The sequence below is a fragment of the Cupressus sempervirens genome, chromosome 7 (assembly GCF_028749045.1).
Source record: "Cupressus sempervirens isolate cs-2001-9-10 chromosome 7, ASM2874904v1, whole genome shotgun sequence".
Classification (NCBI taxonomy): Eukaryota; Viridiplantae; Streptophyta; class Pinopsida; order Cupressales; family Cupressaceae; genus Cupressus; species Cupressus sempervirens.
The window spans coordinates 326897741-326921183 of NC_143124.1; the positions used below are offsets into that span (position 1 = coordinate 326897741).

Sequence of the window (23443 nt, forward strand, 5' to 3'; positions counted from 1 at the left end):
GTAATTCTTGCTTTTCTTCATAAGCCTTCATGATCTTTTCTTCCCTTTCCTTTTGAAATCTCCTATTTATAGCTTCTTTCTCAGCAAGCCGTGCTTTCAAAATTTCATTCTCATCAGGATCAGGGATAGTGAATTCAGACCCAAATGTTTTCTCATCATTAAAACTTTCAGGTTCTAAGTGTCTAGGTTTGACCCTTTGAGGGGAATAATCTAACATGAAAGGGTTTGTACTATGCTGAAAAAGATTGTTACTAGTCCTATCCTCCAGAATAAATACATGTGGTTGCACAACCTTTTCCTGACATAGCATTTTAGGGGTATTATAGAAATCATCATTAGAAAAAATTGGGTGAGATCTCAAACCTTTGGAGAAAGGCACCCTTTCAACAACAGAATGGTGAATGTTATCTTTCCCTACTAGTTGCTCTTGTGAATAGCTTCCTTTCTGCAGCTGATTTCCCTTCACAACCCAATTCTATCTTCCTCTAGGAGGGAGATCAGTTTGTAATTTGATTCTCAAGTTTTTCCTCACATTTTCCCATGTATTTCTTTTATTTTCCATGGTTTTGAGACAACAAATTTATAAATAATGACACTGGTTAAAATCTTTTAAGTTGCCACCCACTCTACCAAAATGGGAATAATTTCTAGATAGATCACAACCACTTCACTGATAATCTAGGCAAAGTGCAAATATCTTTCCAAAACCATGGGAAACTATAGCATGAAACACTTACTTCAAAATCTACCCAAGGTAAACACAGATCTTAAATGATATACTGGTTTATGAAAACATAGAGTGTATTCCCCAGTAGAGTCACCATTTTGTTGGCTCTTGATTTAATAGTTTTAAAAACAACCAAGAAACCAGGAAAATGCATCTAAGGCTAGAAAATTCCTATGATGGATGTACTTGACTGCAGTCTTGCGCCAACTATAAGGATAAATCCTTCTTCTTCTTTAGGCTCTGTTAGAACTAGGCGGGTGGACCTCAAACTCTTTATATGGTACCAATGTAAAAGCATACAACTGAATCTGGAAAATAGATAAGATCCCTTAATCTTCTATGTTTATGCAAGCATCCATGGATGAAATAGTTACTTAATAGAGCACATGGACCTGATAAACTAAGTGAGGGAAAACTATTTTAATTCTTAAACACAAAAGAAAGATATTCGATTAAGATTTGTATCTCAGCATAACCCGGGTATGCAACAACAGAGAACATGCATCCTTCAAGCTGACTAGTCGCTTATCCATTGGGCATCAACTAAACCTTAACATGCAAATGGATACCTAAAGTATACTCATATATTCAGGCATATGATCTATCTATTTGACTTGCAAATAGACATTAGTCTTCATAACAAATCTCGTACTTATCACAAAATCTTTCTGGTGTAACCTACAACCCTATTAGTATAAACAAGCATTTACTTGGCTCTTTTTTCCAATAGTAAGTCTATTCTGACATATAAACTTAAGGGGTTGCAACTGAGTTCAAGACCTTGGTTCTCAAACACAAAAGATTACAGATAACAGAAGAAGGAGATGAGAATCATAATGAAACTAAGAAAGTTAAACCCTTTGCATTAATTTCCTTAAAACCAATACATGATCTGCATATCAGAACTCAGAAAATACACAAAGAATGACTGTGTAATATAACAATGGTTCAAAAGGAATACAATATTCTGCTAATAACATAAGAACACTAAGAAAATGGTATCACAACTATGAGAAAATCTCAAGAAATTGGAACCAGACTAGTCTTACAATCCACCTAAAATCTTCAAAGAATTGGAACGCTACAATAAGAAGAAACGGAAGATATATAGGAGAGAAGATATCTTAGGAAATGCAGTCTGGAATTGACATCTGTCCCACTGAGAATGTCTTCAATCTGGAGTTGCTGAAATTGAACTTCCTCATCTACCTGCAATTGAAAACCATAAATGATGCAAAAATATCTGATATATCTCACTTAAAAATATGCAAATATCTCATGGAGAAATATCAAGAAATCATCACAATCTGTACTAAGACTCCAAAAATCTGATTTTGCATGTCACATTTGCTTTGTTGTGAAATTCACATTGTGCAGTTGCTAGAAAAAAAATTGCTTCAACCACCTCCAAAAACATTCAATTCATCCTTATAATTGCTAGAGAAGTCAAATCAGATGAAATAATTTAAATTTGATTGCAATTTCATCTACAACATTAAATTTTCACCTCTTCTCTGTATAATTCCTACTGCAACTCTCCGGATTGCTGGATAAATTTCTGTGCCCTGGCTCTGAAACTACTTTATGCTCTGTTAATTTCCTGCAATTCTATAGTTGAAATAATGGTGAGATTGTAGATTATATTCAAGCATTTAAATCATATGAATGAGCTTTGCACCAAATTAACTTCTAGTAACCATTACCTCCAAATTGCATCAAAATTTCAAATCTCATTCGTCGATCTCATCGAATCAGACGACCTTAATTTAAAAAGTAGTGAACTTTATGTCCTTAAGAGTGGGGCCATGTGTCGTAGTACCACTTACCCACATTGCTTATATTTCTTGTACTTTGAAATTGTGGGTAAGCGACATTCGTTGATCAAAACAAAATCAACAATCATACCAAATTTGAAATGAATAATGCCCAATTAGTTGCACCGACCAATGGGAAAGCTCCATGTGAGTTTGTGCCTTCTGCCAACTTCCACACAAGTGAGTCCCATATCACCTCTTGAGTGAATGAATACTTAATGTCATTTCTCCACGTGTCAAGTTGGCACATTCCCGCATTCCTTAAATTTATTTCAAGTTCTCAATGCGGGCAAGTGCCCTTCGTTGATTAGGACAGGATCAATGGTGTGAAACAATTCTACATTTTATGCTTGCATCATCCACTTGGACCAATAAAATAACTCCTCTCAACCCTCGTGCTCTGACCCACTTGACTACTGCATTAATCATTAAAATCGACACCCACATCATAATAATTTCCACCTGGGCATGTGTGTCATACATCATGGCATGACTCAACATTTTCCCTCAATCCTTGGCCCCACTATGACATGCGGTGCAAAGGTACATACCTGCATTCCTTATTTCCTGAGTAGTTTCTTCATGCGGGTATGTGCCAGCCCTCGATCCTTGAAAGATCTACAGTCTAACAAAACTTTAGTTGATCTGGCAAATGAAACACTTTATTTGCATAACTGACAGTACATATTAGCAATTGTTTTACAGCTTGGCACACCATAACACACATTGACAATTCTCAGCCCCACCTTGCTACGTGTCACCAAAGTGCATGCTCGCATTGTTTAAAAACCCTGCATCTTCTTATTGCGGGAATGTGATGCCCGTTGATCTAATCAAGATCAACGGTCACACAAAATCTGTGTTACATAGGACCTTTTCTCAATAAAATAATCGAGCCTGATTAGTTGTTTTAAGCGAGCTTTAAGTAAAACCATGATCACATAGGCCTGACCCTAGGGTAAAATGATATATTTTCAAAATCATTTTTATGAAAAACAATTTTGAGGGTTTTTCAAAACTAGGGTAAAACAAGACATGGCACTAGGGTTTTTGAGAAATTCTCTAAAGACAAACCTTGAGAATTAAATGGAATTTCAAAGACATAGAGACCAGGCTATGAACTAGGGAAATCTAAGGATTCTCAAAATATAAGGAACAAAACCCTATTTGGAAAGATTTTAAGATTCATATGATTTTTCACTAAAATTTTCCATAATTTCTGCATTGTGAAAAATCAGACCAACATATACTGTGATGAAATATTGATTTTTAGTAAGGCTAAAGAGGAACAACTTGAGCATATCCCAAAAGTGTTATAGAGATTGAAGGAGGAAGAGTTATTAATTAACTTGAAGAAATGTTCTTTTATGAAAGAGGAGCTAGTATATCTTGGTTTTAAGATTTCAATTGAATATTTGAAGATGAATCCTAAAAAGTTAAAAGATTTACTAGAATGGCCTACACTTGTGACTGTTGGGGAAGTTAGATCATTTCATGGGTTGGCAAGTGTTTATAGAAAGTTGATCAAAAAATTCTAGTCTAGTATGTAATGTTATGATAGAGACTATGAGAGGAGATAAAAAGGATTTCAAATGGACATAAGGAGAAAATAAGATTTTTGAAACATTAAAAGAAGGTTGCAGAGTTACCTGCACTTTCTTTTCTTGATTTCACTAAGGTTTTTCAAGTAGACAATGATACTAGTGGGAATGCAATTGGAGTTGTTTTGAGTCAATAAGGAAGACATGTAGCTTTCTTTAGTGATAAATTAAATAATGTGAGAATGGAATACTCAATTTATGATCAAGAATTCTATGCTATTATTCAAGATTTGAAGAAATGAAGACATTATTTGATGCCTAAGGTATTTTTCTTGTATATAGATCATAAGGTCTTGCAGTATATTGGAATTCAGAAAAAACTAAATCAACAACATATGAAATGGGTAGAGTATTTGTAGAATTTCACCTTTGTGTTGAAACATAGAAGTGGATAGTCAATTTTTTTTTCCAATTCTTTGAGTAGAAGGAGGAGTTTGGTAAAAAAGAAGAAGGTTGCAGTGCTTGCTTTTGATGGTTTGTTTAGACTTTGTATGATTTTGACCTTGATTTCATAGAACCTTGGAAAGCTTGTAAGTACCATTTGACAATTGAATAAGATAAGTGGATTGATTATTTTATTCAGGATGATGTGTTTTATAAAGGAATTAAACTTTGCATACCTAGAGGATATATGAGAAGTAATATCATTAAAGAGAAACATAGTGGTGGACTTGCTAGACATTTTGGGATTGATAAGGCACTAAAGTTGATTGCTAAAAGATGGCCATAGCTATATAAGGATGTTCATAAATTTATGAGAAGTTGTGGAGTTTTCTAAGTAGCAAAAGGAACTAGTCCAAATTTGGGTTTGTATTCACCTTTTTCTATTCCTAGCAGACCATGGGAGGACATAAGCATGGATTTTTTTCCTTGGATTGCCAAAAAATTAGAGAGGTTTTGATTCTATATTTGTGGTAGTAGACATATTTCCTAAGATTGCACGTTTTATACCTTATAAGAAAAAATATGATGCAATACATATAACATAGCTATTTTCAAAGAGATAGTGAGGTTGCATGGATTGCCAAAGACAATTATTTCAGATAGAGGTACTAAGCTCACTAAATTAATTTTGGAAAATAGTTTGGAAGAATTTGGATTCTAAACTTAAGTTTAGTTCTATGCTTCACCTTTAGATTGATGGAAAAATTAAAGTTGTGAATAGAGAATTTGGGTATTTTTTTGAGATATTTGGTTGGAAGTAAGTCTACATTTGGGAATTGGTCTTGAAACAAGATGAATTTGCATACAACAAATCTATGAATAGATGTAATAAGAAGAAACCCTTTGAGATCATAAATGGACTACACTCTAGAGGAACTATAGAACTAATAAACTTGAGTAAGGAAGTAAAGAGTAGTGCTAATGCTGAAGATTTTGTAAGTTTTATAAAAGATTTGCATGATGAAGTAAGAGACTTTGCAGAACAACACTTGGGAATATAAAAAGTGAGTTGATCAAAGGAGAAGATATAAATATTTCAAGATAGGTGATCAAGTAATGGTTAATTTGAAGCAAAACACATTTCTAATTGGAACCTACAACAAATTAAAAATGAAGAAGTTTGAACCTTATAAATTTCCAAGAAAGTTTGACAACAAAAATGCTTTTGAAGTGGATTTGCTTGAAGATATTGATATTTCACCCATATTAAAAATTTATGATATCTTTGAGTACCATAAGTTTTAAAGTGAGTTGACTGATAACCTTGATTATTTAAAGAAGAAAGAAGAAGGCATGGTCTAGATCTTGAATAGCAAAAGTTCTAGAGGGAAGGATTACATGGAATACCTTGTTTAGCGGTTCAAAGAAAAACTAGTTGAAGACAGTTCATGGATATCACATATTATACTAGATCTATATGGTTCAACTTAGAATACTCTTAAGTCATTATGTGGACATCAATTCTCTTTTAACCCTAGGTGTTTGATGCAGGAGCATCTAGGGTCTTACACAATCTTGCATCAACCAAAAATACTTATTGTTTCTATACCTACCTTTTGTTCACAAAGTAGCTATTGCTACTTTTGATTTCTCTTTGTGCACAATTGGTATCATGTCAATGACATATCCCAAATACTCATCCTAAGTGTGAAATTTCTTATGTTTCATATTTCTCAAGTTAAATGCCATTCTTTGTGATCCCATTTTCCTATTGTTTGCATCCAGTGAGGCATGTTGTTTCATTTACACAATTTTCTTTGCTTATGTGGCATCTTGCACAGTTGGGAGCCAACTCCTAGACCTATCTCTATATGCAAGTGATTTAATATTGTCCTTTACTTGGGTTTTGGTTCAATCTTTCAAGATTGGACCTATATTGTAACTAAATTTTGGACTAGCCAACTTGTGGCTCAACTAGCTATAAAAGAAGCTCAGTCAAATGTAGAAAAGTAGCTAGATAACATTATTAGAGGATAGAAGATAGAAGATAGAAGATGCAAGTTTGGACTCCAAATTGTAATTCCTTAATTTAGTATAATGTCGCAACTTGGAAGGCCTCATAACTGGGCATGTTGCTACTTTTTATGTGAAGCTAAATAATTACACCTAGTCAAATGTTGTATTTGGCTTTATGGACTCTATTGGTTATTTGAATTTTGTATAAAGCTTCCATGTGTGACTCTAAGAAGGGGATATTTGAAGGCTTAAAGCTGAGTTTATTCCACATGTTTCATGTTTCCCTCCTTGTCCTTGAATCATATGGAGAGGTTTCCATTAGCTAAATGAGGGGGCATGAATTAATTAAATCCTGTTATCATACAATCCCTTAAAACACTTTAGTATTGATTCAATCTTCATAAACACTAAAAGAAATCACTTGGTGATCTCATTCAACTTCCTAATTAACTCTTATAATCAATTTGCTCCAAACTATTCACTCATTGTTCCTGTTATTATCGAGCATCAAAAATATAACTTTACCATTACCTAGTTTTTACTGAGTTGCAACAAAAAGTAAACATCATGAAAATCAACTTGCAACACAAAAAAATTCACACATTTGTCACCATGATTTTAATGTGGAAACCCTATAAAGGGAAAAACCACTTGCAACTGGCAACCCAAATAATATAAATTCTGATGAAGTGAGCCCTTCTAGGAGCTAACCTTGTTAAAGGTTTACATACTCATTGTTAACATAACTTGGTTAAATGATTAACAACAAGAGATCATCTAGACGATCTCACTCCTTGATCCTATCTAAAGAGTGCCCTTCTCTAAATGACTTACAAAATATCACTAATTGATGTTACAATAGAGGATTTCAAAGACTTGTTAGGTCCACTTAGTGAAGAGATGTTTTTGCTACAATGGTAAGAAAGTAACAATCAAACGATCTGTTAGGTTTAGCACTGCCTAGCTTGTTCAGATATCTATTCTTCACCATCTTCTTCCTTTTGATCTCTGCTTGGCTGACTTACTTCTTCTCACTTTCACTTTTCTCATACTCTACTTTGATCTCCCCTCTACTATTCTTAGTTCACCTTTCTTTTTTCCTTCTCATTGATTCATATAAATCACCAACTTAACAATATCAATTAGTAATCAAAACTTAATCAAGCATCTCCTTAAATAGTAGTTTCTCTACTTCAAGATTCTTTCAGATTTTTCTTCTTAAATACATATGTAGATCTTAGATTCACTATACTTAGTTATTTATAAAATGGACCTTTCATTGAACTTAGTACTCATCCTTACGATGTTTCAATCTCCATCATGAGATCATTATTGTATTTTTCTAGCTGTAAATCTTTTAACAAAACTTGACTCATACCTTTGAAATTATTGAACATTATTTATGTTCACCAAAAGTTGTCTTTAGATTCCATCTTTCTTTACTTGTTCTTCTAGCTCATATTAGGTGAACATTTTCTCTTGGGTAATACGTCACTCAGTTGACACTAGACTTACTTGATTAATAATGTAATAGCTCAGGTAATACTATACCCCTTTTCTCATCTTGTCACTTGGTGCAGCTTGCATAGCTTAGTGAATACATAACTTTGTCATTACATTATATAATTACATGATTGTAAAATAATCAAACCAACATTATATTATCATTTTCCAACTCATTCAAGTTCCCATTGAATACCATACTTATCAAATTTTTCATCAACATACTTTCTTCAAATCCTCTTCATCAATAAAATCCTCTTCATCAATCAAATGCCATGGCACTCTAGTGAATTAGCATAATTTCTAGCCAACTAAGACTTGAAATCAATGACAACATAGAAAATGATATGACTCTTTCACATACATTCATAGCATTCTAAGTTACGTCATTAGTCGGGGCTAACAATATCCCCCTTTAGAATTTATGGAAACACACATGCATATGCTTTTATATTACAAAGTATTACATAGGATAATCAAATGTATACATTGACAACAAGACAAATATTGACTTCAGTCTGGTTCTCTACAACAAATCTCATAATTAGGTGACTCAGTCTACATCTTCATCAACATCATTCTTCAACATGTCTACCCTTTAGGATATGATCTCTTTATGTTCAGTAGTATTTTCATTCTTCTATATCAGATGTTTAAAGATTCTCTCCATATTTACTTATCTTTTCATTTTGTTCTTATTCTCCCCATTTGGGCACACTCTTCCTTAATTCACATTCATCCTTATAGATTCACTCCCCCTTCGACATCAATGCCAAAGATAACTATAAGTTCTAATGTGAAACTTATAAAACCTTGTCTTATACCTTGTACCTTACATGTATAGTTTGTATCAATTTTCATGACAATTATCTTCACAACATCAAGAAACTCCTAAAACTCCAAAAATATATTTCTAGTCATCTATGAATTGATATAACATGCATCTTTACTTAGTGATTTTTGGATAGGAGAAGGACCCCCAGTTTACCTATTAGATACTCAAAATCATTCTTAGGTAGTGGCATAGAAAATATGTCTACAATTTTTTGTATAGACTTTACATATTCAAGCCTAACTTGTGTTCCTTGTACTTGCTCCCTCAATTAGTGATACTCGATTGATATATGCTTTGTATTTGTATGCATCACCATATTATTTGTTATATTTATTGCACTAGTATTATCACAATAAATAATAATAGGATTAATTATCTCTTCTTGCATTCCTTCCAACAATTGCTTAATCAAAATAATATTTAAACAATCGATTACAACAACAACATACTTAGCTTCACCAATAGATTGTGAAATTCAACTCTATTTATTTCTCAACCATGTAATTAGTCTTTCTCCTAAAAAGAAAGCTTCACTAGTTGTGCTTTTTCTATCATCAACATTACTATTCTAGTCTACATTAGTATAGACTTTAAGAGTAAAGTCACCATCCTGTTTATACCATAGTCCAAAATCTTCAATTCCTTTTAGATATCTGAATATCCTCTTGAGATAAGTCACGTGTGTTTCCTTTGGATTAGAAGGAAACCTTGCAACAATTTCAAGGCCATGTTCAATATTTGGTCTACTATGCACAACATACAATACAATTTCATTTACATTTGTAGTAGTATCCTCTTTTGATAATTTCACTCTAGTCATAATAGGTGAATTGATTGGTGTAGACTCATCCACTCCAAATGTCTTAAAGATTTCCTTTAAATATTTATATTGAGTCACATATATAACATTCTTTGTTTGATGAACTTGTAAGCTAATGAATTTTTTTATCTCACCAAACATTGACATCTCAAATTCTTTACTCATTTGATCATAAAATAATTTACATAGAAAGTCATTTACACCAAATATAATGTCATCCACCAAAATTTCATAAATCAATACCATATTGTCATATTCACTTGTCAAATACAAATTATTGTTCTCACTTGTTCTATCAAATCCAATTTTAATCATATAAGAGTGTAACCTTTCATACCATGCTCTTAGTGCTTTCTTTAGTCCCTATAGTGCCTTATTCAATTTGCAACTCATGTTCCTATAATCAAGTTTAATGAATCCTTTTGGTTGTTCAATGTATACTTCAAGTATTTCATTAAAAAATACAACTTTGACATCCATTTGATATGCTTTGAACTTCTTGTAAGTAGCATAAGCCAACAATATTCCTACACTTTCTAATCTTGCTACATGGGAAAAGTCTCATCATAATTAATTTCTTCTTCTTTGGCATACCTTTGCAAACTAGTCTTGCCTTGTTTCTCACCACTTCTCCATTTTCATTTATCCTATTTCTAATAATCCACTTTGTTCCTATCATATTCTTGTCTTCAGGCTTTTGTACTAATGTCCATGTGTTGTGCTCAAGGTATTTTTTTGTGGCTTGTATTTGTTAATTGGTTATTTTTAGAAAAAATTGGCTAGTAATTTGGCTAATAATTTAAGATTTAATGCAACCTATATTGCCATATTTTTATAAAATTTAGTTCTAAAATATTTAAAATCACTCAATATTTATTTTGTTAAAAAATTTAAACTCAAAGATTCACCACAATATACAACACATGATTAGATTTGATTCACCTAATAATTATATATTATTGGAGAAATTAGAATTAATTCACCAATAATTGTCATAATTTTTAGTTACTTTAGCAATATATCACCAATATTTAGTTTTCACTATTAATTTAACATATAATGTAATGATCCTCATAATATTCCATGAGGTAAAAAAATTATTCAATTTTGATTTGTAATATTCCATGGTGATTAATGAACCTCCTATTATTATTGATATTCACTAATATTTTCTACACAAAAAATATGATTCCAAAATAATTGCCAATAAAAATAATATTTAAAATAAAAATTGAGAGATTCACCAATAGAAATAATTTTATTTTTCAAAATAATGAAATATTCACAAATATTTTATATCTTTTTCAGGAGGGGGATTTCTAAAAGTTTACCTTGGAACTTATGCTTCTTTATCTAATCAATTTCTTCATTCATGGCATTTATCCAATCTTCATTATCAAGTGCTACCTTAACTTCTTTTGGTTTGCATTCATCTATCAAACATGTACTATCTCTTAACTTACTTCTTGTCATCACTCCAACACTTCTGTCTCCAATGATTTGTTTAGGTGAATGATTCTTTCTCACATACTTTTCCAACACAGGTTTCTATATTTCATTCTCAACATTATTCTCACTCAGTTGAGGTTCAACTTCCTACTCGAGTAAGGTATGTTGTAATTCACTATCTCTCTACTATAGTTTAGGTAGTATATCAGTTACATCTTTATACACATACACACACTTGTTATAATCTACATGTTCCTTTGTTAGAAGGATTTATAATAACTAAAGTGGGGGGGGGGGGAGTTGAATCAGTTATCCTCTAGTCCAAATGTAAGAATTTAACTTTTGAACTCTTCAAATAACTTAGATCTAATTATTAACCAGCTCAGTCTCTCTAGTAACTTATTAGTAACATAAACTTGTAGTCCACTATCCCAATAATAGCTTAACTTGCAGAATGTAAAATATTAAATAGTAAAACATCTCAAATAACATCCACACACGTATAACACTAGGATTTAATGTGGAAACCCAATTTGGGAAAAACACTAGTAACATGTCACCAAATTTTCACTCTTTTGAAGTGAGCTCTCTTAGGAGCCAACCCTATTAAAGATTACAATATACATTTTTAGGCATGACCTTGTTAAAGGACTTAATCACCTTGTTAGGAGTGGCCTTGTTAGAGGACTTAAGATCATTATATTAGAATGTGACCTTGATTAAATTATTTACAAATGACTGTTAGGTCAACCTTGATTAAAGGATTTTAACTGATACAATGGTTATAAAGTAACAAAAATTTGATCTGATAAATACAACTCACTTTGGAAATACAAATAATAATGTAGCTCATCTGCTAAACCATTGATTGAACTCCATTTGTGTCTCCATCGATGTTTATGATTTCTTTGGAAAATCCTTCAAGAAATGTTTTTTCATCTTAGCTCTTCTCCTTCTTCATAACCTTCTACTTAAGTTTGCTAGTCAACAGAATTAGGATCTCCTAACTTTATTAAATTAAATGTTATACCTCCTTCAATAGGTAGCTTTGAGCTTTTTCTTCTTAAACATTACCTCTAATCTTAGGTTTAGTTCAGATTCATCAAATCCTTCCATCATTTTGTTTCCTCCTTTTTCTAGAAATTTCTCAAGACTTCTCTTTGAATCCATGCCTATCAATGCTCACACATGGTTTCTCTTGCATTAAATGATCCAAATCATTCATAGTTATCTTCAACACACTTTACATATTTTTGTTCGTATCTCTAACCATTGTTTTCTATTAGTGTCAACCACTTAGTCATTTACAAGGAAGAGTTAGATGGTCATCACTATGACCGAGCTACTCTATATAGGCTGAGTCATGTACATAAGTAAGTATGCACCTATCTCTATAGGAGCCAAGTAAGTTTTTAGGTCACAATGTATTTTTGTATACGAACTGAGCTCATCAACGATCAAGTCAATTTCAAGTATACAAGTGTCAAGTTACTTAGTCTGTACTGAGCACAATGAAGGCTAAGAAACAACAATTCCAAGCATTAGGAAACAACAAAGACCAATCTTTGTGGAGTTTACATGAAAGTTAGAAATGTAACAAAGTTTTAGGCAAAATGTTCATTTGGCCAAATTGGAAGGTTTATTTATAGTTTTGAAGAGGCTATCATAGAACATTTACATGATGTGGATCAAATATCCCTATGTGTATGTTCAACGATTAGGATGAAGAGGCAAAACATGGAACCATCTAAAAAAATATTTATAGAAATCTTTAAAATAGAGATGATCTTATCCTAGATCACATGATAGGAGAGAATGAGATGAAAATAGTTTATGTGAGAACATGAAGCTATAGATAGAAAAGGATAAAGATAAGATTAGAAGTCAAAGAAGGGTTCTATTATCATCTAACATACTGAGTGACCTATTAATAAGCAGGAAAGTGAAAGGGAAAGACAAGTGTTATTACATAAGAGGAGAGGATTAATTAGTAAGAAGAAGGCTCAAAATTAGCTTGCACAGAAAACTATAAGTTAGGTACTGAATCAATTTTAATAGACTTGAATCAAGGTAAATCTCTTAACAGAGTGGTTTTAACATATCTTCATAAATCTCCTAACAGAGTCCTTACTTTGTTGTAAGTGTTAAATCCTTTAACAAGGTGAAACCTAACAGTTTCTTAAGTCTTTAACAAGACATACTCCTTATAGGGTAGATTATATTTTATGGTTAAACATTGTAACCTTAATTGGTTAACTTTATTATTGCAGTAGTGAAGATTTGTGGGTGCCATCCCCACCCCAATTTTACCTTCACCTTGGGGGTTTCTGGGTAACAAATACTATGTTATGTGTGTTATTTTAATGTATGTGATTGATTAGATTTAGGTGTTACAATAGATTTACATTACTAGTTTTACATGTACAAGTTATTGATAGGTGTGGATGAATATGTGAAAAGTTTAAGTGTTTAAAATTTTGATTCACCCCCCTCTCAGTATCTAGTTAATCTTGTTTATTCCTCCATAAATCAACAATTGGTATTAGAGCTCTAGTTCTTGAAAAGAAGCTTAAGGGCTTGGAGTTTAGATCTTGAAGATGGAGGCTTTGAAACTAGATAATACTATTGACAATCAGGTGATTGACATCCAACTCACACTGCAAAAATTTGAGAAGGAAAGACATAATTTGAAGGATTCCCTAAAAAGGAGATAGGAAATTTTCATCTAGATAAATCAATACTCTTATGAATAAGTTGAGACTGAAGGACTATTTGAACCAATTAATCCAAATGCCAAAGAATTTTCTGATCTACTAGATAGAAACAAAATCCAATGAAGAAATCATAGGATTGAAAAGAGAACACAAAATCCAATTAGTAAGACTATGTGAAGTGATTGAACAAAAGATGAAAACTAAAGAGGACAGGACTAGGGCTCAAGAAGACAAAAGGCTAATGGCTACTAGACTTAAAGAAAGGATATTAGATGTGCAAAAGATCACAAAAAACTCAATTGGATGTGATGAATCAACTCATGCTTGCAAATTAGGAATTGAATTACAAGGATGCGAAAATTGCAAATCTTAAATCATAAATTGCAATACTGAAGAATGAATTAATAAATGAGAAGGAATCCTTGGAGAGATTCAACAAATCAAAAGAAGCAATGAAGTAATTTGAAGAACTTATGAAGTCATCAAGCTATTCCAATGGGTCAGGACATTCTTGCACTGAGAAAAGAGAATCATCTAGGAATAGAGATATGAGAAATGCAAAGCCAAAGGACAAGCCAACATGTTATCACCACTTGTACAAAAATAGAAATATGTGACTAAAACAACCACTAACTTTATTATTATTATATTTATGTGATAAACTTAGTCACATGACTAATAGTAGTTAATATCCAATCATTTATAACACTACTAAATTTACTACTAAGCAATTTTAGTCATTTATTTGATCATTAATTTAGTGGGATATTTAGTAGTATGATTGTGGTATATTTATTAGTATATTTAATCATGTTGATAGTCAAATATTTAGTAGTATATTTAATCACATATTTAGTTGTATATTTGTTAGTTGATTTAGTCACATATTTATTAGTATATTTACTAGCATATTTAATCATATGTTTGGTCACATATTTAGTATATTTAATTACTTATTTAGTGATATATTTAGTAGTATATTTGATCAAATATTTAGTAGTATTTTTAATAGTAAATTTGGTCATAATAGGGCACGATGGAATCGAACCACCATCCATCTACTTGTAAAGCAGGTGCTCTTCCATTGAGCTAGCACCCTATAAAGAATGATTATCACCTCTAGGTTGTGTTAGTGTTAATAATTATTATTTACACTTTACTTGAGTTTACTTAGGATAGATGCATTATTTTATTATTTATTAGGTTAGACACCTAGGAGTTTGCATACTCATATGAGTTGTCATGTTGACAACACAAGAGTTAGAAACTCTATTTTAGCACATGGTGTCTACAACACTGGAGTTTGTATAATCAACTAAGTTGTCATGTTGACAACATAGTTATTTGCACTCTTAATTAAGCACATGGTGTCTACAACTTAATTTTACATGACACACCTTTGTAGGCTTATCCTCTCATCATTGCACTAACTCCCATGCTTAATGGAGGATAACTCACTCTTGGTGGACATGCATTTAGTTGTGAGGCTTATTATATTGCTAACTCCTAGATATTCTAGAAGCATTCTATAGGCCTTTATATATAGGCACTCCTAGTGTATTTGTACATCAATCAATTACATCAATTGAATATCATATTGTTATTTTAATCATACTCTATTGGTCTATTTTGTGCTAGTTATTGTGCTTCTTAGTCTTGGGTGATTTTGCCTTAAGGAAAATTCTTACATTGTATTAGAGCCATAGGAGCGTCATTTCATAGCCATTGGAGACCATTCTTGCTTCATCTCTATGAGGACACCTCGATTTAGATCTGGAGTATTCGCAGCTATTGGGAGTGTCTAGAGCCAAAGTGAATCTCACCATTGCATTCAGAGATCAATTCGATGAAATTTGACTATAAATTCACCTATGTTGGGCCATAGTCAAAATTGAGGCAAAATTTTTGCAAATCAGCACTCAAGGCATGACTTGCAGAATTGGTATGATCATTTCGGATCTCTAAATTTAATTTTCAGATCTGCATATTTTATTATTTCAGTCTCTGCAACTTCTTTGCATTATTGTATTTTTTAGATTTGTATTTTCAAATTTTTTTTTGGCCTATCAAGCTTGTAGGGAATTTTTTTTAGTAGGCACCAGGTGGTCAAATCCTGGCCTTGTGTGGAAGATTCCATTCTCAATTTCTGAATATTCCTTATACTTTGTGGATTCTACATAATCTCGTAGATATATACATTCTGACAAGAAAATCACTAGCACTACACAACATTTTCCAAATGTCTGACGACATTCAACAAATATCCAACGACTTGCTTTATTTTATTTGCATGGTCTCTTTTAAAAAAAAAGGCTCAGCACCCATTTTGTGGTGCATGTGGGATTAAATCCATAGCACCACTAGCAGCCTTTAAAACTTTTGCAGTGACCAGTATCTATTTATCGACACTTCTGTCTACCAACCATTCAAAAACATTTGCCAACCACTAGAACCCCTCCTTTGGCTCATTGCAGCTTTTTTGGAAATGCCAACTTCCCCATCATGTGGTTGTCGTGCCTAAATTTTCTTGAACAAGACACACACACGCACACACACACATACAATAATAACATTCAATTTTAGTTCTTGGAAACCATTTAAGAAATTTGTAAAACAAATATAAATTCATAGTACTAAAAATTTCTTTCAAATATTACAATCAAAATTGAATCCTTACATCAATTTATAAATCACATGAAGATCTACTGCTGATATTTTACATTACATAACTTTTGCAAGTGTGCATAAATGAATCATCTACAAATATTCAGCAAAAAGTGAAAATCTTCCAAGCTTTTCTTCAACACATATGCATTCAAAAAACCTATACAAAACAATGTTGTATACCATGGAGAGCTCACCTCCCAACCTAGGTCTCTAAGAGACCACCCACCAAGCTTGGAGAACTAAGACCAACCGGGTAACAATCAAGAACACACATATAAAACAATAATATATGATACAACATTTAACACACTTTTGAGCTTACACAGTAGGTTACCAAAGAACCAATAGAATGGGTGAAGGTGTGCACAAGACCCTAAGGAGAAGCCAAATATAGAAAACCAAATTTTTCTTCACAAGACATACAAAATAAATACCAACTCTCACAATCTTTCTCCCCTTATCACCCCCAAAGTGCATAACAAATTACTAGCACATGTAGCCCATACTACATGCTTATCCCTCTTCCTTCCAAGGAAGAGACTCTGCATTGAGGGGATAGGCCCAACTAACCCCTTCACCCTAAAGGCCACTTCTTTCCTCCCAAGGGTGAGTGATGTCCTTCCACAACCTTAGCATCATACTCTCAAAATCAAATAAAAATAAGGCAATAGAAATTCATCCACACTTAGTAATACAACAAGGAAAATGAACAACATACATATGCACACATTTTATATCCAGAAAAATAATACAACACATAATTTCCAAAACATGGAAAAAGCTCCAACCTTTCTTCGAGCTATGGTAAATGACCTGATTTGAGAAGAGCCCCCTATCCTTCCTTGATCCAATCTTCAAAACCAAACATCTCTAAAAACTAGAGAGTGGGTGAATATCCCATCTATTTACCAATTTCCCTCTAAAAGAAGAACATTCGTAATTTTCCTCCATCATGAAAGAGAACAAACACTTTAACTCAACCTAAGTTCCCCTATTTGGTTGGAATTATCAACTCATTGGAGTAAGGTGGGAATTTGGGTAAGTCCTCTTCCATTTTCGCAATACTCAAGATATGAGATTTTAAAAGTGTTAAAAAAGAGATTTTAACTCTAGTAAAGCCAAATTAAAGCCCTAACATATAGTACTAAAATGTAGGTAACTTAATTTCACTAAAAGAACACACTAAGACTCAAAAAAAGCCCTCTAAAGTCACTCTAAAATTGGAATCTGAAATTTAATTGAATTAAAAACCTTCACAAGATATTTTATGCAAGGGGATGAAAACTTAAACATTTCTAACTAGTTAGGAATAAGGTTGGATGTCTTTTGCCAATGACTCAACTTGACTTGCCACTAAACACATAACAACACAAGTGTCAAATGACACTATAAATACACATATAACATTACGAGTGGAAAATCAATTTTCACAAAAATAAATCCAATCTAAGATATCCATTCACATTACATTCACAAAGTAAAATACTTAACAACGAGGTTAAGATCTCTTCATTAGATCTAACCTCGACAATCTCAATTAATACAAAGGTATATTCTTGGTTCTCCATTTTACCATGGATATTTCCTGCACACTTAAACCACACATCAGTAGTCCAAGATAAATAAAATACATGCATATATAAATCATCAATCAATTCTATATTCATAATTGACTCAAAACATAAGGCATTTCTCAATTGAATAATAGTTTTCCATTTCTAACCATTGTGCATATATAATACTACCATTATCGAACTAATCATGACATGACTCTTTTGTACATTTCATAATTTCCATACATACATACATACATACATACATACATACATACATACATACATACATACATACATACATACATATATATATATATATAATCCATCTAACATTTATATTCAAATATAACTTCCTACTCATTAATAAAATAACAAACCAAGTACATGAACGCAACTAATCATCAAGCATCATACATAAGTTCTAACATCATAAATGATTACCATAAAATAAAGTGTCCCATAGTATCCAATAGTTTGGGTAACAGTCCAATATAGTCCAACATATAACAAGGTCTCAAAATATAACGTATCTACAATGCAAAATATAAAGTATCTAAAATTCAAATAAACTACTATGATATGCTATGATAGGCTAGGGTGAGGCCTCATAGTGGTGTTCCAACCACACTGATATGCATCAGAATCCACATCACTCAATGAATCAGCATCCTACATTCGAGTTAGCATACATATCAACTTGATGTGGACCTGATCCATACAATTCTATACCCCACATTAGCAACATTATACTGTGCCATGTCGGATCCATGTAGGCACTACCACATGTATATCTATACTTCCATATTGCTAATGTCATCGCTAAAGTCATCTGCCACATTAGCAGGGGCATCTTTTGTGCTGATGTCATTAAAATGCTACATTAAAATTGATGATCATTTGGCTATCATCTGCAGGTCAAATTGAACTATCACGATGGCTATTTGGACGTCAAATTTAACCTCGCAGTTTGTTGTTCAAACCCCTCTCCAGATTCAGTTTTGATTTGATAGTCCAACTTTGGGAGGCTATATCTCAGTCATTCCAACTCCAAGTTAGGTTCAATTTTTTTGATTTTGGCTAGAATTTCCTAAACTTTTCAGTGGTGCTATTATTTTCTAGTTTTGGTGCATAGATTTGTTAGAAATTGCAATTTTTGGTGATTTTACCTATCTAATCTTGTATTTTGCAACGTCAAATGCTCTGTATAAGCTCATCTGGACACATAAATAGGTACCATTTTTTTTGAAAGTGAATAATTTTTTGTCTACTTTCCAGATTTACAATTAGATTATAGGCTTGTGTGGAAAAAAATATCAATTTTAGAAATAGGTCCTTTCTTTGCATTGTATTTGCTTCAAAATTATTGTATTTCTAAGCTACATTGTAAAATTCTAGATTTGAACTATAAGAGAAGGTTGTAAACTAAAAAAATTGAAGTCCACTAAGTCCATTTTGACAAAGTGGCCTATTGTAAACACACTACATATAAAGTGCCAAATCATGCATTAGGGGGGGGTTGATTGATTATTTTTTGCATTTTGGGGGGTGCATACATTCATTGATCTCATGGAGTTTTGTTTCAGATGTTAGTTTGGTGTTAGACCAAGGTTGACAAAGAGGAACTATTACAAATGGAGTACTTTGATCATTGATCATCTAAGAGAGCATAAGGAAGTATTTGCTTATCTATGTTCTAATGAATTGCTCTCTACCATTGATATACCACCTATTAAAACAATTTTAGATCTCATTTATTTTAGTATCACTCCTAATTTCTTTGAAGTCATTGACAAGGTCACTTATCCTTATGACATTTGGATGGCTCTTTGGGAAGCATATGAAGATCCTACAATTCCTCCCTTTCCAGAAGACATTCTATTTTTAGTCACTCTAGTTATAGTCCCTTTAACTCTAGATGAGATAACACATCCTAATAGTCCTATTGATTCTACTAATCTAATTCCAGCCACATATGCTCCTTATTCAGTGCAACAAGATATACCATATTTTCCTACTTCAACTTCATGGAATGACTTCCTTCCAGACATTATAGGGCTATTCGTGGAGTCTCACATTGAAGATGTGGGAGACATCACTGATGACATCAATCTTCTCTTTGTTGAGGAGACTTCTTCACTTGTTGTGAGGGCACACTCCGACCCTCAACCACTTGAGCCTTCTTTCAAGATTGACATGATTGTGGCTTCTTTATAGCAAATGGAGTAGAAATATTTCACTTTTGAGGAGAAATATCAGTCTTTGGAGATTGTCTTCCAATTTCCTCAGACTTCATATTTTTTGAGGATTCTTCCTACTAGTTGGGGAGTATTCTTTACTACACCTATGGTACCATTTCTTCCTACAAGAAGGAACATCATTTAGCTTTCATGGTGCAACTTCTTTAGTCATCAAGGAGTTTCTTTTATGGGTGTGCATTCATCATTGAGGGGAGGCTACATTACTTCTCTTCCTACATCTTCCTATCAGGATGGTTCATCATCTTTGGAGGTTGATTCAACTTCATGCATGGACATGTTACCTTGTTTGCTACCTTCTTTTGGGAAATCACTAGATTGGTTTGTGGCATCTTCATTCATGAAGGACTTATCAACATAGGAGCAGACTTTAGAGGCAACATCCACCACATACTACATCTAGATTCCTCTTCCATCTTCCTATCTACAGTGGGAAGCATACTTGCACCTATACTTGGTGTATCTTCTTCCTAAAGGGAGAAATATTGTTTGTCAGCATTAGATTTTCTTTTGTCTTCAAGTACTCAGATCCTTCACTAAGGGGATGATTTCATTGAGGGATTCTCTATTGTATATGCATAATGTATGCCATAATGGGGGGGTCTTGATTACTCCATCCATTCATGTATCTTTCTTTATTGTACATATCTCTCTTTTTGGGGGAGGGTTTTTCCCATGAGGTTTAACCTCTTTCTCCATTTGCAGAGAGATTTCATTTCATTTTATTGCATTGCATTTGTACATGGGTATCTAAAATGGCCTAGTAGCTGGAACCCATTATGCATTTCATCATAGCTTTTGTGAGCTTAAGTGCATTCCCTTAAGTTGCACTTAAGGGGGGGGTGTTAGTGTAAATAAATATTATTTACACTTTACTTAAGTTTTCATGTTTTCAACACAAGAGTTAGCAACTCTATTTTAGCACATGGTGTTTACAACACTGGAGTTTTCATAATCAATTGAGTTGTCATGTTGAAAACATAATTATTCACACTCTTAATTAAGCACATGGTGTCTACAACATAATTTTATGTGATGCACCTTTATAGGCTTATCCTCTCATCATTGCACTAACTCCTGTGCTTAATAGAGGATAACCCACTCTTGGTGGACATGTGCTTAGTTGTGGGGCTTATCATATTGCTAACTCCTAGACATTCTAGAAGCATTCTAGAGGCCTTTATATATAGGCACTCCTAGTGTATTTGTACATCAATCAATTACATCAATTAAATATCATATTATTATTATTATGATCATACTATGTTGGTCTATTTTGTGCTAGTTATTTGGCTTCTTGGTCTTTGGTCATTTTTCCCCAAGGAAAATTCTTACAGGTTGAAGTTCAAGCTCAACATTTGTAATAAGAGTAAGTCTATTTAAAAAAAAATAGAGATAGACATTATCCCTATTCTTAATTTGTATTCAGAGTAAGCAATTGTGATATATATGGTCTAAATAGAATCAACAATTTTTCTTCATGATAATAGTGTGATATAAAAAGTATTAAATGATGGCTAATAGTAATAAAATACCTAATCAATTGATAATACTCCTTTGCTAACTCTAAAAGAATGTCTATCACATTAGGATCTAACTTAATGGTTGGATCAACCTGTATACATATAAAGTGTAGATTTATATTAAACCAAATAAACAATCATATAATTCCCATTTGATAATGAATAATTGCTTAGAATTGTAGACACCTAAAAACCTTTAGAAAATAAAGTATTTTTATTTTTTGAAAAAGTCCTGATGACATCATCATTTATTAATTAATTAATTATTTAATTAATTAATTAATTTTTATGCCATTAAATCCCTTTATCTTAATTAAAAATATTTAATTAAGGAATCCCTCCCAAAAATGTTTAAATCTTATTTAAACATTATTTTCTTATTTATTAATTATTTAATTAATAAATTGACCAAAAATCCTAAAATAAATAAAAAATTTATTTTTTGCCCAAAACTTGGCCAATTTCCTTATGACCAATAACCTCTTCCAAAATCTTCTAATCCTCCTTTAATTTCGATTAAAGGCTAATCTCATCATTTCCTACCCCTAATCCCAACTCAAAATATTTAATTAAGATTAAATATTAATCCTCATGTTTATTAAAAAAGTTTTAATAAATATCTCCTCAACCCAAACCCTTGAAATAAATAAAACTTTATTTATTTCCTAAAAATCTAATTTATCCTCATCCTAAGAAGTTCTAGACTCTTCTAGAAAGTCTTCATCCTCATCCTAGGAAATTCTAGACTATTCTAGAAAGTCTTTATCCTCATCCAAAGTCTAGACTCTTCTAGAAGATGTCTTTAAACCTAATCCTAATCCCCTCCTAACCTTGTCACATTCCCTAAACATGGTTTAAAACTTACTAACCCAAGCCAAAGTTAACAAATATCTCCTCCTTCACCCACCCTCATTAAATGCCATCCACTTGCCTATCCCTAAGCTAATCCTAAACCATCCTAATCCATCCTCTAATCATTTGTACAAGCCTAAGCAAGCTTAAAACCTTCCTAATCAAGTCGAAGTTGAAATTTCTCTCATCACCCTCAAAATATCTCAACCATAAAACTTTATGAAGTCCACTAGGTCATAAATGACTCTTACAAGCCCTTTTATTGCTCTTACAAGTCATTATGAGGGTCTTTATGAAGATTTTATCTCTTGAGCCTCCTTTGTTGACTCATCCTTGACCTTTCCTCCATCCTCTCACCATGTGACATGTGTCACTCCTTGATTGGCTATAAGGAAGCACAATCCATGTGCTCTCCTCTCATGCAATCTGAGCCTTCCATAAGCTTTTTCCCATCCTTGCATCTTAGCCCTCAATCCCTCAAGCCTCTTGCCTATAAATTGGATCCTTCCCCTTTACAAAATAACACAATCCATGAAGTAAAGTCATAATGCCATTTTAAGAATCCATTTTACATCAAAACCATACACTCACACCCAAATTCCAACTCCATTTGAAGCCCTTTTTGAAGCATAAAGCTTGAGCATACATCCTATCTATTTAGACAAAGCCACTCAACAAGAGAGCTTCTTATTGAGAGAGTCCATTAATGGCTCATATTCTCAATTGA

General features: G+C 32.6%; 1 pseudogene; it reads right to left on the reverse strand.

Annotated features, from left to right (window-relative positions):
• The window catches only part of LOC149546745 (DNA topoisomerase 2-like), a 120336-nt pseudogene that overhangs the window by 78974 nt on the left and 17919 nt on the right, over positions 1-23443 (reverse strand).